At 35.1% G+C, this 23,397-nt stretch overlaps 2 pseudogenes; one reads left to right on the top strand and one right to left on the bottom strand.

The window, feature by feature from the left end:
- Window positions 1–18,512, bottom strand: part of LOC132170965 (cold-regulated 413 plasma membrane protein 1-like) — an 80,648-nt pseudogene extending 62,136 nt beyond the window's left edge.
- LOC132170972 (putative CoA ligase CCL6) lies at window positions 9,739–17,076 on the top strand (annotated as a pseudogene).
- Window positions 18,513–23,397: the final 4,885 nt, after the last annotated feature.

The following is a 23,397-nucleotide window of genomic DNA, read 5'->3' as shown; positions in this document are numbered from 1 at the left end:
ATTTTATTTGATATTGCCTTTACTTATTTCCATCTAAGAGTCTTGATAAGTCAACCCTAATTTATATTCCAATAAGAGCTGATGACTCAGCCCAATAAAATATTGTAATAGTTTGCCTATTTAAAGGCCATTATGTTATGAATAAAGCAACCAGAAAATTCATCCAAACTTTATGTTTGAAAAGGTTTTAGGTTCCCTTCAACGAATCTAAGGGCTCTAGGTTCCCTCAAAACCTAACAATCTATCCCATTACATGTATGTAAAAGCATTCACGTAACACATGACAAGTCTACACAGCAAAGGGGTATGTGGGGATTTCACGACAAAACATCCAGGTACTTCGATGATGAGAAGGGTCACGCTTATTGTGGGATGTTACCTTGTCTTGATCTTGAGAAACAGGGAGTGAAATGAGTTTACTGAATATCCGAAGGACCGTGGGAAGAACCGGCAGGACGAATTCTCTCCAACGTGGGGAGAATGATGCAGATGTAGTTTAGAATGGCTTATCTTATCTTATCCTATTTTATCTTTGTTAGTTTGTTTCTATCTTATCTTTCAGTCTTTCAATTTGAATTAGGTTCTTTGTTAGTCTTCTATTTGGTTTAGTCTTCCTTCATAAACTTCTAAACCAACTTTATTTCATTGTTATCTTTGGACTAGTAGTCTTGGGCTATAAATATATGCTTATAGCCTTTAGCAATTCAGTTTTCATTACTTGTTTTCTTTATCAATAAAGAATACTCAGAGTTGAGTTTCTTCATTATTTTCCCTTAAAACATAGATAGTCTCTATTGTTTGAGAAGATTTCTTTAATTCTTGTGATAGTCTCACAATCTTAGGAATATTTACCCCTTCAACTTGCTATTTTCTTGTTCACTACAATCCTACGCTGCATCAGAATTTGTACTAGCAGGCTGACACCCTTTTTAACTAATGTTTAAGCAAGTTAATAATGTCTGCCTAGGCATGAGAAGAAGCGCATATATAACAAAGTTGTATTGAAGTGAACTGGGAAAAATATAAAAAAGCCCCCCAAAATACCAGCTGTTTTTGATTTAGCCCCCTAATGTTCCAAAAGTCATAAAGTAGCCCACCAAACTGCCAAACTTTTGCATTTTGGCCACTCCGTTAGTCAAAACCGTCAGTCTGGACGGAAAACGCAAAACGCCGTCGTTTATATATATATATATATATATATATATATATATATATATATATATATATATATATATATATATATATATTATATATATATATATGAAAAAAATATAAAAAAAGCCCTCCAAACTACCAGCCGTTTTCATTTTAGCCCCCTAATATTAAGAAAGTGATCAAGTAGCCCCCCAACAAAATGACATCATTTTGAATTTCCATCCAAACCGACGGTTTTGACTAACGGAGTGGTCAAAATGCAATAGTTTGTTAGTTTGGGGGGCTACTTTATCACTTTTGAAACATTAGGGGGCTAAATCGAAAACGGCTGGTAGTTTAGGGGGCTTTTTTATATTTTTCCCTATATATTTTTAAAGAAGGTACAAAACGGCACCGTTTTGCTTAGGGTATACATTAAGTCTCTTTCTTCCAAGTCTCATCTCCCCCGATCGAGACCCTTCACACACAGCCTAGCCGCACGGTGCCATCCCAGCCGCACGGTGCCATCCCACTGCTCCAAATGTCTCCTTCACACACAGCCCACCCGTCTGCTCCAATCGTCTCCTTCACACGCATCTTCACCGCACGGTCCCGTCCCGTCTGCTCCAATCATCTCCTTCACACGCAGCCCACCCATCTGCTCCGATCGTTTCCTTCACACACAGCCCAGCCGCACAGTCCTGTCCCGTTTGCTCCAATCGTCTCATTCACACGCAGCCCAGCCGCACGGTCCCGTCTTTACTTCTCTGCAAATCGCCTCCCCCATGCAGCCTGTCCCGTTGTCCCGTCGTCAACGATGGAGAAGTCCGCAGGCGAAGATGATTCGAGTGGCTGTGTACTGTCAATGGGAAGTTCGCCGGCGAAGTCTACCTCTGTGTGTACGAAATGCCTATGCAGAATTGAATCACGAGTGATGACTTCTCGCACACAGAAAAATCTTGGTAGAAGGTTTATTGGATACGGTAAATACAAGGTGCGAATTTAGGTTTTAAAAATTAGAGGTTTTCGATTTCTTTCTTTCATTGTTTCTACTTTTCTCCATTTGATTGAATTATGTACAGTGATTGTTGGTTTGGATTTGTGGGTCTCTTCTAAGAGATGTGTTCCATGTTGTGTAGCCAATGTGTTTGATGTTTTTGATGATGACTACTTATGTTAGATATTTTTCATTTGATTCTGTGATGAGAATAGAAGACTTGGGCCTCCAATAATATGAATTTGTTTGAGTAGGTAAGCTGCCAAAAAAAGAAAAAATAAAAAAATAAAGAAAGAATAAAAAGAAGAAGATATTGAACATATCAAAATAGATTACATACCATCTATTCAAAATTAAAGTACTTCTCGTACTAATTATTACTAGATATACGAATAAATTGAAAGAATTATTTTTGTTTTCTTTTCTTGAGAGAATGAAAGAATTTAATCATCACTGATCAATTTGCTCAAAGATATTTTTCAGGATGAGATTATGTTATGTGGCTAAAGAGATAAGGCATTAGGTGCTTGAGATATTAGGCACGTGCGTTGAGAATTAAAGTACTCTTAATGGGAGCTTAATTCAAATCTAATAAAAGTCAAAAATATACATATTGACTTTTGTAAAGGTAGCATTGAAGATGATAAAATTACATGGAGATTTTGTCATACATGTTTGTTCAAAAAAATTGAGACTCTAGACAAAGACAAAGAGCTAGGGCGGGCTGCACAATGACATACACAATTCTCTTATTATGACTAGGATTTAATAATAAGAGAATCCTAAATTTGAAAGAAATTTGAGGGGATCCTAATCCGCACTAGAGCATTAACTACATATTTTTAATATGATTGGTGGTGATGCGGCACAATAATGAGTTATGTCAACTTGTCGTCGAAATTATGTGAACATACTTCCAAAATAAACCTTATAATAATAGAGGCAAGAAATACCTACTTTCGTTGATGTAGGTATTTTGGATGTGGATGTTGTCTTTTTTTCCTTCTTTTCTTTTTGACTATTTGAAATCAAATAACATTAAATAATTACATTGTGAATTATATTACACTCCGTATGTGAATTGGTTAGTAATTATCATTTATGAAATATGTAGAACGAAGGTGATCGTGGTTGTGATTATTTTGTGTGGGTTGACGAAGAAGCTATGCTCCCTGTGTCATAGTTTGATGCCCAAATAGCTGATCATAAGAAAGGTTTTGAAACTGAACTAGCGAAGTTGACATTGCAGATTGCTACTGAAAAGTGCAAAAATAATAGCGTCGAAAAAAATTTAAGGATGTCATTGGCCACTTGTTTGATCTTAGCTTTTTTGTTGTTGTCTTGTTTTGTTAATGATAAGGAGAAACCTATGTAGTTTAAGGACTATTATTTAGTGGGTTGTATTAAAGTGCGAAACCTATGTGGTAGTAGGTATATATTTGAGATGTTTCAATTTCCTGATATGACAATTTGACGAGTTTCAATTGTTTGTACATTCACCTATTCCAACCAAATTGCATTCCTTGTGTTATATAAAGCAGTGTTTACACCTAGTCTTCGTGTAATTGGTGTTTTCCCTATGCAATTGTAGGTGAGAGTCTGTTCATGATATAAGGAAATAATTTTGGAAAATTAAGTTAAATTTTCTATCACAAATTACAATGGTTTTATATACAAGGTAAATGTGTCTAAACATTAAACCATATATATATTACATATCCAAAATGACCAAATTGTAGCATTGACAAGGTAAATGTGTCTACCATTACCCATATATACAATACACAACCAAAATGACCAAATTATAGCATTGACAAGGTAGACGTGTCTACCATTACCCATATACATATTACACATCTAAAACGATCAAATTGTAGCACTAACCATATACATATTTACACATCCACAATGATCAATTGTCTGTATAGTAATCCATTTCCTTGGAGTCTAATACTTTTGCCAATCTGGCTTCTTCCTTTTTCTCTTGTTAGCCTCCATCATTTCAATTCCCTTCTCCACGGTGTGTACAATAGTTTTACCTCTTCTTGTAGGCGTTGACGTACGTGCAGTAGTATACCCCAACTGTTGTTGAGAAGGCTGAGAAGATCCGCTTGGTTGAGCAGACCCTTCTGCTTGCGATGTTCCATGTTCCTGTGTCGAAGAGTGTGGGCTCACATTAACCAACCATTAATTTCAAAGGAATAAACGCATAAGCACCCACATAACTGGCAATATTTTAATCGAAAAGGGCAAAAAAAAACTTTAACATCTAATTATCAAAATTGAAAAATCACATAAAAAATATAGGCTAAATCTAAAAATTGCCAACTAAATATGAAAGTCCCTATTACATAGAATCATAATAATTACATCAAACTTCGCCTATCACATGCATGAATCACACAAACAGCCTCCTACCACATTAACCACCTAACTTTCTCAACATTTGGTAATGGACACCTGTCCTCCGTATCCCATTGCCCATTTTTCCCATCACATTTTTTAATATATATATATTCAAATTAATACATTTTTTGGAGCTTTCATTATCTGCATTCATACTCTTATTACAGTAATTGAAGTGTATAATCATTTAACAAAAGAAACACTTAGTGTATAAAGTACTCACATTAACACTAGCATCCCTCTGAGATTGTGCGGACTGTGTATGAGGAGGTTCATACAACCTTACGGTATTGACAGTACCCTGAAACTATGTAACATTTCACAATATTAAGTAATTGATTTATATTGTGTCATCCAAAAGTAAAATGCACCACAATAAAATAATAGTATCAAAAGAGTTTGCTCACACTAGCATTGCCCTGAGACTGTGGTGTTTGATGTTGAGAAGGCCCATACAATCTGACTGTGTGGACTGTACCCTGAAACTAACCTCTACCTCCACTCCCAGTCCTTGGTCCACCTCCTTGCAGTCCAATAAGCCCTCCCATAGTCCTCTGAACACCTCTTTGCAGTCCAGTAGGCCATCCCCTAGTCCTTGGTCCACCTCTTTACAGTCCAATAAGCCCTCCCCTAGTCCTTGGTCCACCTCTTTGCAGTCGAGTAGACCCTTCTGGGGTAGGTTTAAACTGACCTCTACCTCTACCCCTACCCCTAGTACTCCATCTACCTTTAGAAAATGCATCAGTATCTTGCGAAATCTGCAAATATGATGTAAACTTGGTAAATCAAATGTAATGAATTAATTACAATGAGTAATGACATTTAAAAAGTTTATCACTTACTGTTTCAACATCAATGGTTGGCTAGGGAGTTGGGGTCTAACCATGTAAACTTCGCCCACTATCATCTTGTACCTATGATATTAACATAGCACAATATATATAATGATCAAGAGAAAAGAAAGAAAAAAACAAAAAACAAAAAACAAAAAACAAAAAAGAGAAAGAAAAACATGTAGTAACTCACCTTATGTTATCTTGCAATACCGCTTCCTCTCCTATAATTCACTGCATCTATTCTGTTCCGTGGACATGTTCTGCTATTGTGTCCAATCTCTCTGCATTTGCCGCATCTCATTCTCACTCCACCTTTTCTCATACGGTATTGATTGACCGGTTCGTCTGGACCCCTTGTCCTTACTTTTCTGGGCCTCCTTGGTTGTTTTCTACTCATGGGGGGGTCCACTTGGCCATAGTTAGTCTTCACCCATTGGTCCTCTCCAGGCATTGAATACACAATGTCATCATAGGCTTTTTTGTACATCTCAACACTATACCAATCATCTACGTAATCCTCGGGGTTTGCATTAAAAAACCAAATTGCTAACACTGCATGTGAACAAGGGATTCCAGTCATGTCCTACTGTCTACAGCCACAAGTTTTCCTCAACAAATTCACAACATACTGTTTATTATTGTGGGTTACTATGTAAATATCAATTAGTATTAAGTACAATTTAACTTTAACTAATTAATTAAAGTCACTTCACAGAAAAATAAAAATAATAATTTACATTAAATTGTACAATGCATGTAATCTAGAGTAAGGGACCATCTCGGAAACAAATGTAGACAATATATGGTCATTATTATGTACACCCAATTATAAAGGCACATGCAGCTTTATATGATCATATGATTATTTTATATGACATTATTTTATATGGCCACGTCACTCATTGCGGATGGAGGTTGGAAATAGTGATGGGATATAGCGTTACTCGACACTATAAATTAATTATTGTGATTTTATATGTGAGATAAAAATAAAAAAAAATTAAAAAAAATTAAAAAAAAAAATCAAGAATATATTTTTACATTACTAGAGTAAAAATGAATTAAGTGCTATACATACTGTTTTCCAAGATAACGTTTTTTATGTTACAAAATGACCACACAATTTTGTGACTTTAATTGATTTTTTTTTTCAATAAATGAATATGAAAGCTTCCCTTAAAAAAAATATATATATATATATATATATATTCTTGTCAACTTGACATTCTCAAACACTTGCAACATACAAGTAGCAACAAAATATCACGAAAGTGAGGCATATTCGTAGCATATTCGTATTTCTCTCCTCTCCCATGCATGCATGATGCATATAATTAAGGAGAGATAAAATGAAAAGAAAAACGAAAAAAGGAAAAGATAAAGAAGAGAAGAAAATGGTAATATTTGAATATTCAAACACTCACAACATAAGGGAGAAAAAAATATATATTTGGATATCCCTTTTGGAGCTAGTCAAGCATGGCTAGAGGATGCAACTAATTCGTCAACATTTGTGTTTTTTAATGACATTTTCACTTTCTTTCTTTTTAACTTATTTCAACATTGTTTCAAAAGTGTGGTTCCCATCATTTTTTATAAGAAAAAAATAAAAAAGCATTTTAGGTCCGAATTTTACTGGTAGAACAACAACCATCCGACATCTAACAATTTTTTTCGTGCCAAAATAAATACAACTTTTAAGGTTCTTTGTTAATGTCTACTTTCTATTGGAGTTCATTTAAGATTTGCAAGCCAAAGATGCGTTTTTAAATAAAATTGTTAAAAGTTCCTCATTTGGGAGTGCATTTTAAATAAAATGGTGGTCTATAGCATAGAAAAATCAAAATTTGACACCCAAGCCGTAGGTTGAAAGAAGCAGGGTGGGTGCTCTACATTTGAACAATTTGATTTCTTTTTTGTTAATTTTTTGTCACCTTATGATGTATTGCTTGTCATGATTTCTTCAGATTTTTCTTTCATTTCCTTTACAGCAGACAACAAAGGGGACCACAGATGGCATGCATTACAGCAGGAGGACCACAGAAAAAAGGAAAGGTAGAATGCAAAAAAACAAACCATACAGCCAACCCATCCGGCAATAAGCAGACAACAAACCCATAAACCAATAACTTCAAATATTATACCAAAATAAAAATATACAAAACAACGGTCTGTAGCCAAGGAAAAAACTATACAAACAAAAATCTTCTAAACATAGGGACCCATATCACTTTCGGAAACTATAAAGCAAATTTTTCCTTCACAATAAATCAGAACATCAATACATCTACACACGACCAAAACCTTTCTCCACAAACCCTAAAAAATAGGAACAACTCAATTGGGAAATTAGTGGGCTACCTTCAGTGGCCGATCGGCTATGTGGGGGAGACGATCGAAGCAGAAGGGACGGGACCATATGGCTGGGCTGCATGTGAAGGAGACGTTCGGAGCAGACGGGTGGGCTGTGTGTGAAGGAGACGTTCGGAGCAGCGGGATGGGACCGTGCGGCTCGGCTACGTGTGAAGGAGAAGATGGGACGGCACCATGCGGCTGGGCTGCGTGTGAAGGGTCTCGATCGGGGGAGATGGGAATTGGAAGAAAGAGACTTAATGTATACCCTGAGCAAAACGGCCGTTTTGCTCAGGGTTTCCTTACCCTAAGCAAAACGGCGCTGTTTTGCACCTTCTTTAAAATATATATATATATATATATATAAGGGCATTGTAGTTACTTCACCCCTTCTAAACGACGCCGTTTTGTGTTTTCCGTCCAGACTGATGGTTTTGACTAACGGAGTGGCCAAAATGAAAAAGTTTGGTAGTTTGAGGGGCTAGCTACTTTAAGACTTTTAGAACATTATGGGGCTAAATCGAAAATGACTGGTAGTTTTGGAGACTTTTTTATATTTTTCCCAAATGAACTAGTTGTATATTCCCGCCACTAAATGAAGTCGGCAAGTTTAGGATTTCAGTCTTCAAATTCCAAGTTAGAATTACAATATAGGTTTAACTTATTATTTATAAAGCATTAAAAAATAAGCATGATCAATCAACGCTGACTGAAACTTATGCTATACTTGGGAAATGTCGTGGGAGGAAAAGGCGCAACACAACCGCATCGAAAGCAATCCATTTCCCAATCTCTCCTCTGCATCACCATACAATTTGTAGCATATAAGTACAATAAAGATTGAGATCATTGAAAAAGTGTTACAATAGTACAACCGATCACATGAAGATGTTGAACAGTAGCGAGGGAAAACTGAAGAAGATGTTCGGGATTAGCAGAGACGTAAGAATGTTTGTCTTCCAATATTGTGTTCGATCCAGAACCAACAAATAACTAAAATAAGCATATGAAAGGAATCAATTAGGCCATACGAAATTCTTAGACCACCACAAGCAATAATAACTAGACAGCACCATAACAAAAACATAATAGACTAGAGAAACATGGCAAGAGTATGCTCTCATTTGATCAATTGGCAATTCCAAAGTAACTGTTTCCACTTAAAAGTTCAATGATCAATTCACTGCCATCAGACGCTGCATGTTTACGGTCAATTGATTAAAATTTTCATGTAGGTAAGAGTCGTAAGACAACATCTGTAACAAAGATGTCACAATGAATCAATGATGTAGAATTTAAAGATTCAACCTACAGGATGCATATTTTTCCAGCAATATTGAATGCCATGGCAAGCAACAGAAAACATAGTAGACCTCCTAGCACAATGACATAAAATTTTCTTGACTAATCAAAAGTGAAATAAAGTGAAAAGAAACAACTCGGTAGATTCAATTATAGAATCTTGAGACATAAAAGGAATGCGACAAGACTGGTTGCAGCAAAACCTGCAGAGAAAACTATAAAGAACAGAAAAGGCCCAAAAAAGAGGGAAAAGAAAAAACAATTTGATCCATCAAAAAGGAACTAAATTGAAGAGAAAAAAAAAATACTCTCAAGGAGGGAAAGTAAAATTGAGCAAATTTAAATTCCATTAGTAATTCTATTTAGTACACCCTATACAACTATCATACAAACTCGGAGCTATTGGCTTTCTTCTTTTCCTTTTTTTTTTATAAGTGCTAATTCAATAGCCGACTTCTACTGCCACATCATCTAATTGTATGATAATTGTACTAAATAGCATTACTCATTGGAATCAGAAATTTGTCGAAGACACCCCCCATTAAACCATGGCAGGAAAAGCAAACATATTTGAACCCTGGAAGATCAGTTAACCAAAGGCATAAACTGAAAGATCCCTCAATACATCTCATGAACAAGTGATATTAGATAAATTCAGTAAAATAATGCCATGAAAATGAAAAGTAAAAAAAAAAAAAAAATCATGTGTATAGAAACATTTATGCCAAAGATGGTCTTCTCGACTTGCCGGCCGGATTGGAATCTCCCTGGCAGTTCTTCAGGTAATGATATCACTCATTTCAAATTTGGACTGCATTGCTGTGTTTTCTGGTTTATTTATGGAGACATTCTTTCAACATGTTTTGGTATATATTAATCTTCTCTGAGCTGTACGTCTTCAGTCTAAGGTAGTCTTGAAGATCACTTTTGCTTTCTTTCTTTTTTTCCTTAATTTTTGTAGTCTATTATAGAAGATCGGACGTGTTACCAACTCTAAGAGCACGCAATGAGCGTCATGCATGGAGAATTACCGGAAAAAAGAGCCAAAAAAAAAAAATTATGCACGAACCAACTGAGCTAACAAATTTGTCCTAAAAATTAGGGGTGTTAATGCGGGCGGTTAAAAACCGCCAGCTAACCGCTAACCGCTATAACTGCTAACCGTTAACCGCTTAACTGTATTAACTGCTAACCGCCTAATCACTATAGCCGCCTAGCGGTTATTGGGTTTACTAACCGTAACCGCTAACCGCCTTTTTATATAATATATTTTTATAATTATAATTATAAAAATATTTATACATATAACATAATCACTTCATCATTAAATCACAATTTTTTTAAAAAATAATTAAATCACAATTTGAGTATTAATATATTATCACTATAATTTATATGATTATATCATACAATTACTTGATCATTAAATCATAATTTTTTTAAAAAAATAATTAAATCACAATTTGAGTATTAATATATTGTCACTATAATTTATAAGATTATATCACATGATCAATTGATCATTAAATCATTTGATTATATAATAACAAATTATACATATATAATATGATATAACTCATAAGTATACCAATTCATACTAATACAACAATTAAATATCTAGAGACTTATTTCCAATGTATGTTATAAACTTATAAGTCTATATATGTTATAAGTCTATATAAGTCTACATATGCATATGAATAATATAAATGTATAATATTAATACTTAATCCTATGATTCAATGACAATTCAAATACTTTATTCAAGACTTCAATTGAATCATATTATTAATGTACAATGATGATATGATTTGTATAATATCAAATTAAGTAATTGACAGTGGATTAAACAATGACCAATGTGTTACTTATAAATACAATTTAAGTATTAATGTATTATCATTATATGTTGTGACAGTTGTAACTTTTTTTTATATGTTGTGTTGAATTTAAAAAATAAAAAATAAAAAATAAAAAAAAAGTTAACCGGTTATGATTTAATATTTAAGAAAACTTTTTAAAGTACAAGTAAATGTAAATTTTGGGTCAAATATTTTTGATTTTTCTGAGCTCTTTTTATAGCAATTAGTCCCAAGAAAACACTAAAAATACAACCAAAAAAAAAAAAAAAAGGTAAAAAAAAGCCCAAAAAGGCCCATAAAGCCAAAAAAAAAAAAAAAAAAAAAAAAAAAAAAAGGCCGAAAAAGGCCCGAAAAGCCCTAAAGAAAGCCCAAAAAGGCCCAAAAAAAGTCCAATTTTAAAAAAGCGGTTAGCGGGCGGTTATCTATTTCACTAACTGCTAACCGGCGGTTAATTTACTAACCGCTAAGGCCGTTATGATTAACAGTTATTGCCAATAACCACTAATTGTAATCGCCTTGACACCCTTACTAAAAATATAAAAACAAATGGCCCTTGCAGGTCTAGAACCCGCGACCTTGGCATTATTAGCAAGACGCTCTAAGCAATTGAGCCAATAGCTAGGCCAGTAGCGGTGTAGCCGTGTAGTAGAATATACATAATCATATAATTTGTTACGGTTTTAAAAAGCGTGCATGCTGAACTGCGTGGTCTTCGGCTCTCTGCGATTTCTCCTCTGAAACTAAGTTTTTTGTGGCAGTGACTTCGCCGAGAGGAGCCCCAGCAACCCAAGGCTGGGTCGACGTCAAATCACCGACTCCAAGGTGCAATATGATCGATGATGATGTCATTAACATTCTCAATTTACAATGCTGAAAGAAAATGCTAACAAATATTTTACTCAATTAATTCGCAGGTGGGTCCCTACGTGTGGCTCACATACCAGGAGACTTACGATGCAGCCATCCGCATGGGCTCTGCGATGAGGAGCCGTGGTCTCAATCCTGTAATTAACTCCAATTTCTACTCTCCCTACATAACTTAACAAGACTTCGTTTTTTTCTTTCTTTTTTTTGTGAAAAATCCTTTTTTCTTGCAAGTAATAATGTGTTTCATGTTTGTAGGGTGATCGTTGTGGCATATATGGATCCAACTGTCCCGAATGGATAATCGCAACGGAAGTATAAACCATGTTTTATACAGATTAATTATGATTACCTACACACAAGTATAGAATCTTAGAATATTAATTAAATGATTAAAATTTTAGTTTAGTTGGCTTTCAGAGTTATTTTCTTTTCTAAGTGACTATCAATATAAATCCTAGTGTCTTTATGAGGATGACACATAGTGCCTGGTCAAATTTTTTGTTTATGGTGGTAAATCAGTCAGGAGGCTGTGTTATTCTATGATTTCCACATACAATGATAATGCAAAGAGTTGTTAAGAGTGAGAAGATTTGAAATAATGTTTAATGAGTATGGTGCATGCAGCCATTTTTGCTTGTATTGCTTCCTAATTAACTCACCTTAACGTGATTTATTAGCTTCTTCAATCTTCATATAATAAGAGGGGAGCCAAAGATAGAAGTTTTTGATATTTTTGTTTGATTTTCAACAGGCTTGCAACAGCCAGTCTATAACATATGTTCCACTATATGACACGCTTGGTATGTTCCAATATAGGACACCCTTTTCTTTTCCAGTAAATCTCAGTGTGCTTAGTTACTATCATCCTCACCATGAGTTTTCAGTTTTCTATTTCCTCTGCCCACCTCCATCCGATCCGGTGGTAATTGATTTACTTGGAGTATAGAACGTACGCCTGTTGAGTTATCAAATGAATTGACTAAAACTTTGAGTGGTTTTGCTCATCACAGGTGCTAATGCAGTGGAGTTCATAATCAATCATGCTGAAGTCTCAATAGCTTTTGTTCAAGAGAATAAAATCCCTGCCGTAGGTTTTCATTTTCTATCAATTTTGTTGTTATCATTGTAAATATAAAATCGACATATCTAAATGTCAGCAGTTGGCACTTGGCTCATACTGTTTTTTTCCTCTCTTTGTGTATATGGATGAAAATAATTTACAGGAGGCAACTTAGATTTCTCTGAATAATTACTTAGGCTTCTACAACTTTTTTTTTTCGTCACTCACGTGTGGTAACTCCTTGGTGCAGGTTCTGTCATGCCTCCCAAGCTGTTCTACCAATTTAAAAAGTAGGTCAAACTGCTATCTTCTGTCTGATAGTTGAAAAACAATATGAGATTTCTGGGGCCAGGAACTAATTATGTATATTATTTTCTCAGCTATTATCAGCTTTTCTAAAATTTCGAGTGCACAAAAGCAAGAAGCTGAAGAATTGGGAGTGTGTTGCTTTTCTTGGGAAGAGTTTTCTCGGTAGGATTTCAATCCACATTGTTTTTCTCTATATACAATGCTTATTCTTGTCTACATTAATTTTGATTTCTCCATCAGTTTGATGTTGTCCACCTAATTTCAGGGAAGTTTGAATTACAAATTGCCTCCAAAACAGAAGACTGACATCTGCACAATAATGTATACAAGTGGAACAACAGGAGAACCAAAAGGTGTTATTCTTACAAATTAATGGGGCTATAATGGCAGCACAAGTATTGGCGATCGACCGCATACTTTTGCTTACAGATAAAGTGGTAAACAACCAAAACACACATTATGTTTTCTTGAGGCTAAATGATTCTGTACCTTTTCTGTTTTCTATATTTCTTTGAGTTTCAAACTTGCTGCATGTCAAAAGTTACAGAAAATATATCATGCCCACTAATAGATTCTGTGACTCTAATTTGGTGATATTCTTTTGTGTCAATAATCATCACCAGATTCTTATCTCCATTAGATTAGGTCTGATTCAAAAAGCCTGGTCAATAGATGTTAATCTATGATTTGCATATTACTGCCCATGATGATTTTCTCTCCAAAAGCAAATAAAATTGCATAGAACACACACTTCAATGTAAGTTGTTCGACGATTTGTTTCCCCGAAAGCCTGGAATGATGTTGATCACATCAAGACAAATGTAAAATGCCTGTTCAGAATGAACTTCAGAAGTAGGTTATGTTTGCAAATTGCAATCATGTGGGTGTAGTCCAATTTGATGAATAATATCAGCGATGTCTCTGGTTCAGGCTGGTTTTCTTCTTGCCATTGTCAATACCTCGTCTAATGTTTTACAAGTATATTGTATATTGAATGAAATTCTGTTCATGGTTTAATACTCTTGTGGATCTAAAAAGGGATATCCTACCAAATACCTAAGTTGTCAGTAATAGTTCCTCTCTTAGGGGGATCATCATCTCTTTTGAAAGATGCGAGTTTAGTTTTCTCAAGATTCTTTTAATTAGATGGATGTAAACATTCTGGATGTGCATGAAATTTAATGGAAGTTACTTTATGATATTGACATGGAATCTTCTCTATTACAGGCTACAGAAGAAGATTCATTCTTCGCATTCCTTCCCTTTGCCCATATATATGATCAGATAATGGAGACCTATTTCATCTACAAGGGTTCCTCCATAGGATTTTGGCGAGGCATAAGATTAAGATTCATTCTTGCAATGACTTCTTTCTTCATCTTTTTATTTGAATGTATATATATTTTTGATTCACAGATTTTGAACTTGTCCAATGTGGGTTTTCTTGATTTAAACTTGCAGGATATCAGGTTTCTGATGGAGGACATCCAGGAACTGAAGCCAACTGCATTTTGTGGGGTTCCAAGAGTTTATGATCGTATATACGCTGGTATAATTATTTCTGTACTTTATATTTAATAATAAGATCGATGATGTATATTTATTTTTGTCATTCTAAACATTGGCTTTATATCTTTTGCATAAAGGCATAAATAGTAAAATATCATCTGGAGGTGCATTGCCGAAGACATTGTTCCAATATGCTTATACCTAGTACGTTTACCTATAAACACTATGTTCCTTTGCTTTGCTTCCCTACTGCCTGGGCTTGGCTAATAAAGAATATACTGACAGCAAGTTGGGAAATCTGGAGAAGGGTCTCCCACAAGACAAAGCAGCTCCTCTCATGGACAGGCTTATCTTTGATAAGGTCCGTCATTATAATATCCTTCCCCATTTTTTTATTCTCAAAAATATGGTTTGCATGATAATAATGTGTTAATCATTATAGATTAAACAAGGATTAGGGGGGAGAATCCGTATGTTGTTATCAGGTGCTGCACCTTTGTCTAGGCATGTGGAGGAGTTTTTGAGGGTTGTCACTTGCTCTACTTTATCACAAGGATATGGTAAGTTGGACCAACTGTTTTGCTTATTAGTAGGTGTGTGGAAGATCGAAGCACCAATTATGATAATTATTTTCCAAAAAATTGTATGTTGTAATAATAATTTTCCATTGTTTTCTGGACATCTTTCTTTCTATCCACTTATACTACTTGTTCTTCACAGGTCTCACTGAAAGTATAGGTGGGTGTCTTACATCCATAGGCAATGTATATAGTATGGTGGGAACTGTTGGAGTCCCCATGACAACCATTGAAGTCAGGCTTGAGTCAGTCCCAGAATGGGATATGATGCCCTTTCTAGCGTGCCACGTGGAGAGATTTGCCTGAGGGGAAATATCTTGTTCTCTGGCTACCACAAACGACAAGATCTAACTGAAGATGTCCTCGTTGATGGTTGGTTTCACACAGGTAAATCTTGGAAGTACTATGCAGTGACAGAACAGGGAGAATATATATATATAACTACATGGGTTGTATTTGGAACCTATCAATAATTTGTTTACCTGCTGTAAGACATAAAAAACTTCATCCCCAGTTTGAATATGAATCTTAATGGGCATCATTTTGACAAAACTGCAGGTGACATTATTGGAGAATGGCAGCCCAATGGAGCAATGAAAATCATTGATAGAACAAAGAATATATTTAAGCTTTCTCAAGGTGAATATGTTGCTGTAGAGAACATTGAAAGTACATACTTGCGATGCCCTCTTATAACATCGGTAGGTTGCTTGTGTCCACAAATGTTCTCTTTATGCCTAAGAATCGATAAGTCCTGTTAGTGAGTTGTTAACACAATTTTTTTCAAGTTCTCTAATCTTGGAAGTGCAATTTTCTTTCTTCTGTGGCACAGATTTGGGTCTATGGGAACAGTTTTGAGTCATTTCTTGTACCTGTGGTTTTCCCAGACCAAAAAGCAGTAGAGGATTGGGCAGTAAACCATAATATGAGTGGTGATTTTAATTCATTGTGCAGAAACCTGAAGGCAAGGAAATACATTTTAGATGAGCTTAATAGCACTGGTCGCAAACACCAAGTATGTATATCTGTCTCGATTGGCTGTTTCTAATTTCATGCAGAGATATGTCTTCTCATCTAACTGAAACACATTCCGACAGCTTCGAGGTTTTGAGATTTTAAAAGCAGTGCATTTGGAACCAAATCCATTTGGCATGGAGAGGGATTATATCTGATAACTCCAACATTCAAATTGAAGAGACAACAATTGCTCAAGTACTACAAGGTATGCCTTGTGCTCTCTCTGTCTATGAAAGGTCTACCTACCTACCTGCCTGCCAAGTTATTAACTATGACTTGCTATTGGACCCAAGCTATGTCTTTCCCATCTTTCCCTATCAGAAGTGGGAAATTAAAATCCCATCTTTTCAAATAAGTAAAAGGTTGTATAAATTGATCAATTCATAGGTTGGTTAATGTTTTGTGATTTTCTATGGAAAATATGAAGGATTAAACAAAATGGTCCCATGGCATTTTACTATTACTTGAACCTAAACCTGAATTTTAAAGCATAGAGTCCAAAAGGTATGACGTGCGTTATTTAGGATTATATTTCAAGCTAAGTAGCCAACCTCCGGGTTTGGTTTGGGTTCAATTCTAGTTAGAACTAAATCCGTTGGGTTGGGACATGCATCCCTTGTGTCCCATAACAGGACACAAGTCTCACTCGGGTCCAATTTCAACTGAAATAGGACCCAAGTCGAATCCGCATTCCTCTTTCTCTTATTATTCTGTGTATTCTTTCTATTGATCTACCATGAAAGTCAGAGTGTTGGCCTATGCGTAATCAATATTATGTTTTTGCCAATGTCATCTGCAGGACACTGTTGATCAATTGTACAGTGAAGGCAAGGGAATAAGGGCGTGACAGTAGGATTGGAAGCTACAAGTTAAGTACAAACTGTAATTCAGATATTACCAACTGTTATAGTTTCCCATAAGTTTGTTTATTTTTCTTTCTTGTCTAACAACTCTAGTACGAGAAAAGCACCTATATATTTTACCCACAATGGCTGGGTATGCCGATCATTGTCCATGTTTCTTTATAAATTATAAATAAAAAATTGTTTGAGATTTTCTATTTTGAGGAATCTTGGTGCTACTCTTATTCTGTGAGGTCATAAACTGGTTCCGAATCGAGAGAAGAAAAAAGAAAATTTGAGAAACTTTTGTTTTATTTATTAAAACAATTAAATATATTACAAATAAAACCCCTTATATTTTAATTGTCTCACATTGATATATAAACAGAAACCAAGAGAAAATAAAAAGAAAATTAAATAAAGAGACATTATTTGTGAACCTTTTGTTTTCTCCATTAACACAATTAAATGCATTACAAACAAAACTCATACTTTTTAAATTCATTACTTTTTAATTGTCTCACCTAAATGGAAGTTTACTTAAAAAAGCGTCATGTATCGCAATTCTAAGCATTCTTTAAGCCAAAACTAGGCTTTGATATATGAAAAGAAAATTAAATAAAGAGACAGAATTTGTGAACCTTTTTGTTTTTTTTCATTAAGACAATTAAATGCATTACAAATAAAACCCCTACATTTTAATTGTCTCACCTAAATGGAAGTTTAATTTAAAAAAGGCCACGTGTCGCAATTATAGGCGCTCTCTAAGAGGACGGGTTCACTCACAAAAACAAATAGGTTTAGGACATATGTCGCTATTCTAGGCACACTCTAAGCCAAAACTTGGAAACCTTTTGTTTTCTTTCTAAGCCAAAATAGAAAGTAAGAGAAGAAAAAGGGAAAATAAACAAAGAGAAAGAGAGAATTTGGGAACCCTTTATTTTCTTCATTAAGACGTCAATTAAATGCATTCTAAATAAAACCCATACTTTTTAATTGTCTCACATTGAAGATATAAACAAAAATCAAGAGAATATAAAAAAAAAAAAAAAAAAAAATAGAGAGAAAGAAAAAATTTGGAAACCTTTTGTTTTCTTCATTAAGACATAAATATGATATAGGGTGGAAACTAACCCCTACGAACGTTAATGATGAGGATGTGAATTCAAGAGCGAATTCTCTCCAACCTTGGGAGGATGATGTAGACCAGGAAAACTAAGGATTCCATAAAGAAGAGCAATGATTAGAGAGAAATTCGCACCTGACAAGTTATACTAAAAAGATCATATATAGCATTTCAGACCTTCGATTGGAGCAATCTTTGTGGCTTTAGAAAACTAACTCAAAGATCTACAAAGTCATGTTTCACAAGAGTTTGCTAATTCCGATGTTTACTAGATCAAAAGGGCGTCCGTTGGCAGCCCGTTCACAAGCCGTCCATGTCGTCCGAACGGTTTTATGTTATTTTTAGCTTTTCATTGTTTCACGCACTTTCCTTTTAGTTTTAGGAGGGCCCGTCCGAACAGGGGTTTGTCCCGTCTGGACGGGCACCGTAAAAGTTCAATTCCGATTTTAATTCGTAGTTTTATTAGGTTTAAGAGTCTTGGGGCTGTAAATACATGCTTATAGCCTTCATACACATAGATTTGGATTATTATTGAGTTTGTTGAATAAGAATACTCAGAGTTGAGTTTCGTTTGTATTTTTTCCTTAAACCTTAGATAGTATCTATTGTTTTAAGAAGATTTATTTGATTACTTGATAGTCTTAAGATCTAGAAATGATGATATAGATCACATTGCTTGGGATTACATGCAGAAGACCCAAGCAGACACTACAAAAAAAAAAAAAAAAAAAAAGAATTTTTTGCTGACATGCGTTTTCTAACGTGTTAGGTGGTCTGACACGTCAGAAAATTTTCTGACGTGGCATTTTTGACGTGTGTCAGGCGTTTAAATTTTGGCTGTCAGAAATGTAAAATTTATGACGTTTCAGATGTAACACGTCATAATTTTCTAACGTGTCAAAATTGGCACGTCATAAAAATTTTCTGACGTGTCACTTTTTGACACGTAAAAATTTTTTCAGACGTGTCAATTTAATTTAAAAATTATTAAAAAAAATAATTTTTCTTTTTTTAAATTTTGTCTTGATTTTTTTTTTTAATTAAAAAATTTATTAATTTAAATTATTTTTCAATTAAAATAATTCTTTTTTGTAATTCTTTTCACCACCTTACAGCTCTCTCCCTGATCTCTTCTTTTCTCCATTTTCAATACTCCCCCCAGCTCTCTCCCTTTCTTCTTTTCTCCATTTTCTCACTCTCTCTCTTCATTCCTCCATTTTCAAAAACCCAAACCCAAAAATCTTCAAAAAATCAAAAACCCAAATCAAAAAATCAACCTTAAAAATCAAAAACCCAAACATCAAACCCAAAAAATCTTCTTATCTTCTCTTCTTCTTCTTCTCTTCTTTTTTTTTTCTTCTTCTTCTCTTCTCTTTTCTTTTTCTTCTTCTAGCTTCTGCTTTTCTTCTAGCTCTGCTACCATGCAGAGAAATTGAGAGAGAAGAGGGAGCCAGCGCTGGCCGTGCAGAGAGATTGAGAGAGAAGAGGGAGCTGGCCATGGCCAGGCATGCAGAGACAGAGAGGGAAAGAAGATCTGGAATTAAATAAGAAAATAAGATCCAACGGAAAGAATAAATAATAAAAAAGGGAAAGAAGAGGAAAAATTAAAGTTGAATGTCCCGCTTTTTTTTTTTTTTTTTTGACGTGCTAGTTTAGCACGTCAGAAATTTCTGACATGTTGTTCCTCAAGGGGTATTTCAATCGGTAGTAGACCATGCCTCATAAAGTGGCGGTCACTAGTTCGAATTCTCCCTCCTGCTTCCCTTGTGTGAACATATCAAAAAAAAAAAAAAAAAATTCTGACATGCTGAACTAGCACATCAGAAATTTCTAACATGCTACATTAACACGTCAGAAATTTCATTTCATTTTTCTTTGTTTTATCTACAAACAAATAGTGTTTTTTAATGAAAAAAAAATAGAAATACAGCAGAAAACTTTTTTTTTTTTTTTTAATTTCTATATTACTACATGGAGAATAATAAATCAAAGAAATCCGGATCGAAAGGCTAAGAGCAGCAATAGAGTTATTTAATAAAGACCTGGAAAGATTTTGAGTCTCATTTTCACTTAAATTCCTTCCTAATAAAAAACAAAAATTAGATGAAATATATATAATATAAATAAACCTGATATATATAAATTATTGACGTGTCTAATTTTAGCACGTCAATAAATATTTAAATATTAAGTTATTTAAATAAAATTTTTAAAAATTAAATTGAATTTAAATTTTTTGACGTGTCAAATATTGACACGTTAGGAAATCCTGACGTGTTGAATGTAACACGTCAATAAATATTGATGTGGCATATTCAACATGTCTAAAAAAAATTTGTTGACGTGCCACTTTTGGCACGTCAATAAATATATTACTGACGTGGCAAAATTTGGTTACTGTTTGCCACGTCAGTAACCATCCGGTTTTTTGTAGTGAGATGGGAGTGTGGAAGCGCCTAGAGTCAAGACAAGAGCTCAGACACGAGTAGACAAACTATTGTCACAGTCTTAGAGATCACCATCCGGATGGGATGGAGACCATCCGAACGTGAAGCATTCAAAGATCTCTCCATAGAAAAACCTGAGGCGTCCGTTTTGCTGGCCGTTCGGTAGCCGTCTGGACTCCTATCCTAATTTCAGTCATTGATTAGAACTCGTCTTTCTTTTTAGTTGTTTATTTGTTTTAGTTTTCCTTTTCAGTGTCGTATTATATTTTCAGTAGTCCTGTCCGGAAGGAGGATTGTTCTGTTCAGACTCGTAGCTTTTTGCCTATCAGTTTTGTGATGGACCGTCCGAACGGGGGTATGTCCCATCCGGACAACCACCTGTAGACTTCTAAACCGACTTTATTTCATTGTTATCTTAGGACTAGGAGTCTTGGGGCTATAAATAGATGCTTAGAGCCCTGAGAACACAGTTTTATGTTTTATATTCAGTTCTCTTCAATAAGAATGCTCGGAGTTGAGTTTCTTCATGGTTTTTCCTTCAAACCTTAGATAATATCTATTGTTTAGAGAAGATTTCTTTGATTTTGTTGGTAGTCTCACAATCTTAGGAATATTTATCCCCTCAACTTGCTGTTTTCTTGTCCATCACTGCCCTACACTACATCAGTTGGTATTAGAGCCCAAGTTACTTTCCATAAATGGGGAAGGGCAACCGTTGTGCAGACATAAACAAAGTGCACATGCGCACGAAAGCAGCATGTAAGCAGCAACCAACGATTCGTTTGAAACACATGAAGGAACAAATCACGGCTATAAGGGATCAATTCGAAGCCCTCGTTACCCTTGTTTCCAACATAAGTGGTCACAACAGATGTCGTAGTCAACCAAGACCGCGGTATGCGGGGCCGGAAGACAAATCTATCGTTTGAGTGAACCTGTCAATCTTTATGCGGGGAGCGGAGTGCAGAAAGAGTTTCCAACAACACAAGCCCATGCTATATCACGAGACGCAGGTGTCAAGCTCAACACCCAAAAAGAAAAAATAGAAAAAATCGACAAAAAGAAGGGGCCTAGAGAGGTGGTGGAGATTAGTAGTCAATCAGTTGTGAAGGAGGATGGTGGATTTATTGAGGAAGATTGCTCGATAGATTAGGCCTCTCCACCAATCTATGACACCTATCCTGACAAATAGGTGAGTTTTATACAGCATGTGCTTGATAAAAGCCCTAAAAGTGAAGTATTTGATATGGATGTTAATGAAGTCAATTTCCTTGGGGTAGATCAGATTTTATCAAATTCCCTTGATGCTAAGGTTAATGATGATTTTTATGCGGAGAAGAATATGATGTTTAAAACAAAAGAGATCGTTAATCCCTTTTGGGAGATCTTCATGGCCCGTGAATGGGAGAGAATAAGTGGATTGCGTGTGAAGATTGCATTATGTCGACTTATTGTAAAGGAGGTTCAAGATGATATTCACATTCTTGTGGTAATTAAAGGAATGTTAGATATATCGGGATGTTACATTATTGTACTTTTGAAGAGCAGAGGAAAATGGAATGAGTGACGGGGCATCTGAAGGACCACAGAAAGAACCGGTGGAATTCGTGGACGAATTGTATCCAACAGGGAGAGAATGATGTAGGGTGGAAATTAACCCCTACGAATGTTAATGATGACGGTGTGAATTCGAGGTGAATTCTCTCCAACCTGGGAGGATGATGTAGATCACATTACTTGGGATTACATGCAGAAGACCCAAGCAAATGGGAGTCTGGAAGCACTTGGAGGAGTCAAGACAAGAGCTCAGACACAAGCAGATAGGCTATCGTCAAAGTCTTAGAGATCACCATCCGGACGGGATGGAGACCATCTGAACGCGAAGCATTCGGAGATCTCTCCATACAAAAACCCAAGGCGTTCGTTCACTGGCCATTCGGTAGCTGACCGGACACCTATCCTAATTTTAGTCATTGATTAGAACTCGTCTTTCTTTTTAGTTGTTTATTTGGTTTAGTTTTCCTTTGCAGTGTCGTATTATATTTTCAGTGGTCCCATCCGGACGAAGGAGTGTTCCGTTCGAACTCATAGCTTTTTGCCTATCGGTTTTGTGATGGACCGTCCGAATAGGGGTATGTCCCGTCCGGACGGCCACCCGTAAACTTTTAAACCGACTTTATTTCATTGTTATCTTAGGACTAGGAGTCTTGCGGCTATAAATAGATGGTTAGAGCCTTGAAAACGTAGTTTTATGTTTATATTTAGTTTTCTTCAATAAAAATACTCAGAGTTAAGTTTCTTTATGGTTTTTCCTTCAAATCTTAGATGGTATCTATTGTTTAGAAAAAATTTCTTTGATTTTGTTGATAGTCTCACACTCTTAGGAATCTTTATCCCTTCTACTTGCTGTTTTCTTGTCCATCATAGCCCTACACTGCATCAAAATATATTACAAATAAAACCCCTACGTTTTGATTGTAAAATTTCTCGAATTCAATGTAAAATTTGCAAAAGAGCAATAATCAATTTCAATAAAATAATATATAATATATATATATATATATATATATATATAAGGGACACAAACGAAAATTGAAGAACATAACCATAGGATAAAGATAAAAACGAAAAAATTTAAAATACTAATATAATTGAAAAGAACTGTTATAACAAAAATAAAAGAATTGTATTCTATTTTTTTCATTGAGAAACAACGATTGAAAACTCTCTCTCTTGGCTTTTTCATAAATTGA

The sequence above is a fragment of the Corylus avellana genome, chromosome 2 (genome assembly GCF_965113065.1).
Source record: "Corylus avellana chromosome 2, dhCorAvel1.hap1.2, whole genome shotgun sequence".
Lineage (NCBI taxonomy): Eukaryota > Viridiplantae > Streptophyta > Magnoliopsida > Fagales > Betulaceae > Corylus > Corylus avellana.
This window is presented reverse-complemented; position numbering and strand designations above follow the sequence as displayed.